The sequence below is a fragment of the Phascolarctos cinereus genome, unplaced genomic scaffold (genome assembly GCF_003287225.1).
Source record: "Phascolarctos cinereus isolate Bilbo 61053 unplaced genomic scaffold, phaCin_HiC Scaffold_2;HRSCAF=192, whole genome shotgun sequence".
In the NCBI taxonomy this organism is placed as follows: domain Eukaryota; kingdom Metazoa; phylum Chordata; class Mammalia; order Diprotodontia; family Phascolarctidae; genus Phascolarctos; species Phascolarctos cinereus.
Window position 1 is genome coordinate 339,098,275 of NW_027555625.1, and position 6,927 is coordinate 339,105,201.

The 6,927-nt window shown below is 41.6% G+C and overlaps 1 long non-coding RNA gene across 1 annotated transcript; it reads right to left on the reverse strand.

Annotated features, from left to right (window-relative positions):
- Positions 1-1,074: 1,074 nt before the first annotated feature.
- Positions 1,075-5,339, reverse strand: LOC144455942 (uncharacterized). Its single transcript, XR_013484823.1, has 2 exons — positions 4,997-5,339; positions 1,075-4,295 (listed from the first exon to the last, which is right to left on the reverse strand). It is a non-coding gene; the product is annotated as an uncharacterized LOC144455942 (long non-coding RNA).
- Positions 5,340-6,927: the final 1,588 nt, after the last annotated feature.

Here is a 6,927-nt window from a genome sequence, read left to right on the forward strand (position 1 = left end):
CAGGAGGTATTTGTGCATGTTTCTGTCCTTGCCTATGTCCATAGTTTCCTTGTGTGTTGCCTAAGCCATGGCTTATAACATAAGCCACCTTCTGGTTTGAGACTAAGCCAGTTTCACACTAACTGGACTGTTTGTGACTCCACTGGGGAAAGGAGCAGATGTGCTCAAAAAACAAGAGAGACTGGCCAATCCCTTGATCTTGTGACAGGGACTTCTTCCTTATTCTCTTCCTTAGCACTGGCATTCCAAACCTGAGTCTAGTGGTCCTGGTGGGTGAACACTAGCTTAACCATTCCCAGCTCCTGGGAATTCCATGAACCTCTAAGTGTCTCAGTAAGCGGGTCTCATATTGGTGCTTAGGAAAAGATCCCCTACTTGCCCATTTCATGTGTGTCTCCCTCTGAGGTTAAGTGAATGTGGAATGTTCTAATTTCCAAGCGGGATCAATGCAGAAATCTGTCCTGGTCTTGAGTCAGGAACAGACTGACGACCATCCTCTGGTGGGTTTTTATGGTTCTGTCTAAAGGCTTTTATAAACTATATTCTGATTGGTGATTGATTACCTAAGAGTATGATGAAAGGAACTATCAATTATTTCCCACTAGTCCCACTCCTGGACTTCATGATATTCAGAAACTAATCATTCTACGAGATGAAGGCAACTCTAAACCTCTCACCTCCTCAGCACCTCCTGCCCTGGGGCCTCCTTCTGCCTCTTAGTTGGAGAGGGTGGGCGTCTGAGAGGTTTGCTCAGATCCTCTGTATAAAGAGGGCCCAGAGGACATTCACCTTATCATTTCCCACCCAGCTGCTCTCGGGATCTCACGAACTCCAGAAACTCCTCATCCTGCATGATAAAGTCAACTCTGTAACTCACTCCTCAGATCATTTCCCACCCCAGTAGCAATACTTCATTACGACTCCATGGTGGATATATCACCCTCCTCTTCCCTTTTCAGCTTCTTTTTATGTGTTATTCTCTCCACCCTCCTCTCTTCTTAGACTGTAAAGGGCAGGGACTGCCTTATGTCTTTCTTTGTAATCCCAGTATTTGGAACAATGCCTGGCCCATAGTAGGTACTAAATCAATGTTTATTGACTGACTCAGAATCAAAAAAGGTTTTATCAGTTGTCTGCTAGATTTAGGGAAGAGAGGGGGTTCACATATCATTAGTCATCGCTTACCAAATCTGAGACACAGATAGCACTATCAAACTATTTGTTGTTATTGTTGTGTTCAGTCTTGTCTGACTCTTTGTGGCCCCATTTGGGGTTGTCTTGGAAAAGATACTGGAGCAGTTTGCCATTTCCTGCTCCAGCTCATTTTACAGGTGAGGAAACTGAGGCAAACAGGGTTAAGTGACTTGCCCAGGGTCACATAGCTAGTAAGTGTCTGAGGCTGGATTTGAACTCAGGAAGATGAGTCTTCCTGACTTCAGGCCCAGCACTCTTATCTACTTTGCTACCTAGCAGCCCCTATCAAACTATATACAAGTGATCATTTTATTACAGGAAGACAAAACAAAACAAAAACCAGTGTATATAACAATTACTTAGTCACAAAATAGAGCCTTAAGACAAAATGGAGCTGGCCACCCTAAGTTAAAATACTTATTCACTCTATACAAGAATTTCCCAAACGACATATAAATGACAAATTTGATCCAACTGGCATACACGTGACAAGTGTGGTCTTTCTCCCATGTTGCCAGTTCATGGCTTGTTTAGTGTATGTAGACTTATTCTGTTTTTAAATATCGACTGGTCTTAACGTAGTATATTATTTAGACAAAGGGCTGGCCAGGACTGCAAGAGCTACAGCAGAATAGTAATAAATGCTGCAAGAATATGACCAGTCTTGTCAAACAATGAAGCATAGGACCAGATTTCTTTGTTCATGGAGATATGTAAGAGTCCCTAAATGGTTGAAGCTTGAATCAGGCTCACAATAACCCTTGGAGGTAGGTGCTATTATTATCTCCATTTGACAGATGAAGAAATGGGGTGAAATAGGTTAGGTTTCAAAGAGTCCTAGAAACTGTTGGATTTCTCATCTTCCCATAAGTATCTTAGCAGCATCCCTGGATTGTCTGATGGCAGTGTCTGCATTGGGAGCCAAGAAAAGAATAAATATAGTTTCCTAGCCCCACAATGAGCCCAGAAAAGAAAACACACCATGCCTCAGGGAAACTTCTTGAGCACATCCATGAAGGAGAGAAAAGGATTTCCAGAAACCAGAAGCTTTTACCCCTTGTTATGTATGCCCTGTAAGTTTGGCCCATTTTACCTTGGACGCTGTATATATTTGCGGGAAACTCTGCCACAGACTTTTAGGAGAACGTTTTGTACCTATTGTTCTTACTGTTTCATCTTATTTTTCTCTAAAATCTGCTTAAAGCTGGCTGACTAAAGGATTCTCAACTGATGACCTTGGGGGCAAACATGCCAGTCAGGGCTAGAGTTGATGGCATTAGCATACGCTGGTCAAGAGTATCCCTAAAAACTTAAAGAGAAGATGTAGCCTTGTTCTTGGATGTAACGCTCATCAGTGGGAGTGGGAGTTGGGATATAGATTTTCAAAGCTTTATAAGCTCTGAACTATAATGAAATAATTTGAGAAAATCAAAGTGTCATTGGTATTCTTGGGGGTGTGGGCTTGAAATTCTGGGAGAAGTACAAGAACTAACTCTATAGATATAATTCCTTGCAATTGTTTTTCATGGACCAGTAGGTCAGGTCCTCTATTTAGACCCTAAAAGAACCTACAACACAAGCAAAAAAATCAGTGTTTCATGGGCCTAGTGGGATTGCACATGCTCATGTGGGATTGAACATGCTTGTGTGGGATTGCACATGCTTGTGGGTAGCATGCTTTTTGTAGGTATAGTTTGTAATCTAGCCTTGTGGAACTAATCCACATAATGGACACCTGGAGATGAGAGGTTCTTATGACTGGGCATGCCAATAGGGACTGCCTGGTACTGTGGAACACAAAAAGAATATGGTGAAACATTGCTCATATGAAAAAATGAGTGGAAGTGGCTATTACAAAAAAGGCATCTGATGTATATCTGATATAGGAAGGTTCTGCTCAGATTTGACAAGTTAATTACATAACTACATAACTCAATCTCCCTGAATGTTATAGTCTTTTGATTTTGTTTTATTGTTCTTGATGTCTCATGGAGTCATTACCTTCTACTATACCAGTTCTAATTTTTAAGAAATTATTTTCTTCAGTGAGTTTTTGTGCCTCCTTTTTCATTTGGCCTATTCTACTTTTTAAGGCGTTCTTTTCTTCAGTGAATTTTTGTACCTCTTTTTCCATTTGACCAATTCTGTTTTTTAAGGAATTCTTCTCTTCAGTGGATTTTTGTGTCTCCTTTAACATTTGGCTTATTCTGTTTTTTAAGGTGTTGTTTTCTTCAGTATTTCTTTGTGCCTTCTTTATCAACCTATTGACTCTTTCTTGTGTCACTTTCATTTCTTGTCCCAATTTTTCCTCTGCCTCTCTTATTTGAATTTTAAAATCCTTTTTGAGCACTTCCAGAGCCTGAGATCAATTCACATTTTTCTTTGAGGCTTTGTGTGTGGTTGCTTTGATCTCATTGTCTTCTTCTGAGTTTGTGTTTTGATCTTCCCTGTCACCATAACAACTTTGTCAGGTTCTTTTTTTTTTTTAACATTTACTCATTTTTCCAGCCCTTTTCTTGACTTTCAACTTTATGTTAAAGTTGAACTTTGCTCCCAGGGTGGAGGGGGCACTGTCCCAAGCTTCAGGTTTTTTGTGCTCCTGTGTTCAGAGCTTGTTCTGGGGATCTGTAAGTTTCATTTCTTCCAAGGTGGTATGAGCTAAGAGGATCAATGCTCTCCTGGCCTGTGCCCTGGTCTGTGAGCAACCACAGGCACTCTTTTCCATCCTGGAACTGCGACCAGGGTCCCTAGTCTTTCTTCCTCCTCCTTACCCTGGAACTGCAACTCAGAACCACGTATGGACAATGCAACAGAGTCCTTCACCCAGTGCCAGCAGAGGATCTTTACAAAGGATCTCTAATCTTCTGACCAGTTTTCCAACTCCCTTACCATCTGTGGACTGAGAGTTCTGGAAGCAGCTACTTCAGCTTCTGATTCAGTCACCCCCAAGGTCTGTTGCTGGTTTGCTGGGGCTCAGCCAGCAACCTGCACTGGACTGTACTCTCCTCTCACCCCAGTAAGACAGCCTTTTCTTGCTGACCTTCTAAGTTGTTTTGGGCTGGAAAATTGTTTCACCTCGTCCTTTTGTTGGTTCTGCCACTCTAGAATTAAATTTGAGGTGTTGTTTTAATGTTGTTTGGAGGGGAATTAGGGAAAGCTCAAGCAATTCCTTGCCTTTACTCTGCCATCTCGGTTCTATCCCAGTAGTTTGTCTTATCTCACATCTATCTTCTGCATAGATACTAGCCATTTACCCAATGGCCCTGACCAATTAGAAAGCAGCACTGACAAACATGTAGTATCTTACCAAAGATATAGTTATATAGAGGGTGCCACTTAAATAGCCAAGAAATCCTACTTACATAGCCATTATTATTCACAATTAGTTAGCCTTTCTGAAAAAATGAATGGGTTACTAAGTGGGTATGTTGTGTAAGAGGGCTTACTCCCACATACACCCTCAAATGATAGCTGGCAATACATACATGCGTATGATTTAGCAAGCAATCTTTAACATCAGTGATATCAATCTTTGACCCTTTGCCTGGCAAAAACCACTCCATAAAGGATACTGACTGGACCTACTCCAACACTACCAAGTGCTCCCAAACACCCAAAACTTTTACTTAGGACAATGGGCTGGGGTGCATAGACCTTAGAAATAACCTATTAATGGGAGAGGTTATGGCAGTGGGACTGAAACACATTGCTACTGTACTGATGCAAGAAGGCCTCTACATTTCTTCTCCTCTCACCAGCCAGTATTCACAATTCCTCCAGTATTCTCTGTGCCTCCACATACCTTGGGGATGGAGGATGGATGCTTGACATATCTACCACTTGGGCCTCTTATTTTGAAGGAACAGTTTCTGATTGTGGTGGATGCTCTCAATAGAACCCAGATGGCACGGTAGGCCAATCGCAGAAGCGTAAAGATGGGGCAAGGAAGCTTGACAGTGAGAAAGTTCCTCATCCATTGCCTTTCAGGGAGGAGATAGGGAAATACTGTGTTCATCTTAGCAGTTGTGTGCCAGTAAATGTTTAACCTGGAAGAAGAACAACAAAAAAGTACTTATGACATACTGTTAAGCTTAATCTGCATTATTAGCATTTTCTCCAACACTTTCTTAAGTCTGGACAATTAACAAAACAACCAAGGTCAGATTTGCAATTTGCTGATTTTCAAAGTATAAATGATCACCTTGGAAATGTAACAATCCGCTCTCACAAGGCTGTAAAGCTAGCTTGAGGACACCTCTCACCTGACATCACCTTTAACCCTGCCATCACAGGCTAGTAAATTTTAGGTGCCTATATATAGGCATCAAAACAGGTGATGCTCCCCTTTGTGTACTGTCAGTGGGTCTGAATTGGCAAAAGCCTGTCTCAGGTATCAAACTGATCCCATTGTGACTACAACCACGCTGACAGGATGCACCATAAAGACCACCTTTCTAAAATTGAGACTCCAGCTGTGACCTCCAGCTACTCTGGGGCTGTGGAGGACTTTAGTCCAGTTTTAGCGGTCCAGCTATGAGAAGCTGATCCGACTGTGAGAACTGTGACCCAAATGAGGCAACAGTGGAATACTAAATAACCAAATCGTGTCCCATTCATTATGCCGCAGAGATGGGATCACTGTTGGTGGCTTTCTGAGCAGAACAGTCAGTCCCATCAGATTGTAAAATGGGACATATCCTGTTTAGTAGCAGAAATAAGGGCAGGACTAGGAACTCTTGGCCAGATCGAATGGGCAGCTATTCAAGAAAAGCAGGACCTAATTACAGTCGGACTGTGTGGTGGGTCCCCCATACTAAGAGATAGTCGAGGATAAACCTGATTAACCCTAGGCCAGGGAATATTGTTAATCTTTGCGCATGCAGCCTTTCCTGATCCCTTCAACTGCTAATGGACTCCTTTCCAAACTACCTTGCATTTAACTACTATTTTGTATATATTTGTATTTATGGTATATATGTATGTACGTATATTTACATGTGCAATCATCTCCCCCATTAAGCTATAAGCTCATTGTCAGTAGGGACCGTTTCATTCTTTGTACTTTTTATCCTGGTGCCCAGCAGAGAATCTAGTACATAGTAAGTGCTTAATAAATACCTGTCGATTGATAAATGCAAAAACACAGCACATGCGCATAGAACAAAAATATATGCATAACATTGCAAACTTACATGTATATCAAGGAAGCCTTAGCATGCATAATGCTGCATATTAACAGGCATAACAACAATACATATACTGATAAAGCAAAAGACAGCAGTAATAACAAACTGCATTCCCACCTTCTGCAGGAGGCCTCTCCTGGCACCCCCAGATATTAAAATATCAGATGATCTTCACCTACTCTGTATATATCTGGTGTGTATCTATGTCATTTCCCTCATTAGAATGTACAACCCTTGAGGGCAGCACCAGGAATTTTTTTTTTTGCCTTTCTTTGTATCCCCAGGGCTCAGCACAGTTCCTGGCACATAGTAAGTGCTTAATAAATGCTTGTTGACTGGCTTCCTGACTGTATAGTAAAACATGTAAGTCACAGACAATAAGTATATTATGGTTATTGTTACGTTATATTTGCACAAGTTTCCCCCCCATGCCTGAAATGCATTCCTCACTTAGAATCCCCTGGTTTCCTTCAAAACTCAGGCAAAACACAGCTTCAGTCAAACTAAGACCTGTTAAAGACCTTAGCTTAAAAAGCCCAGGGTCTCC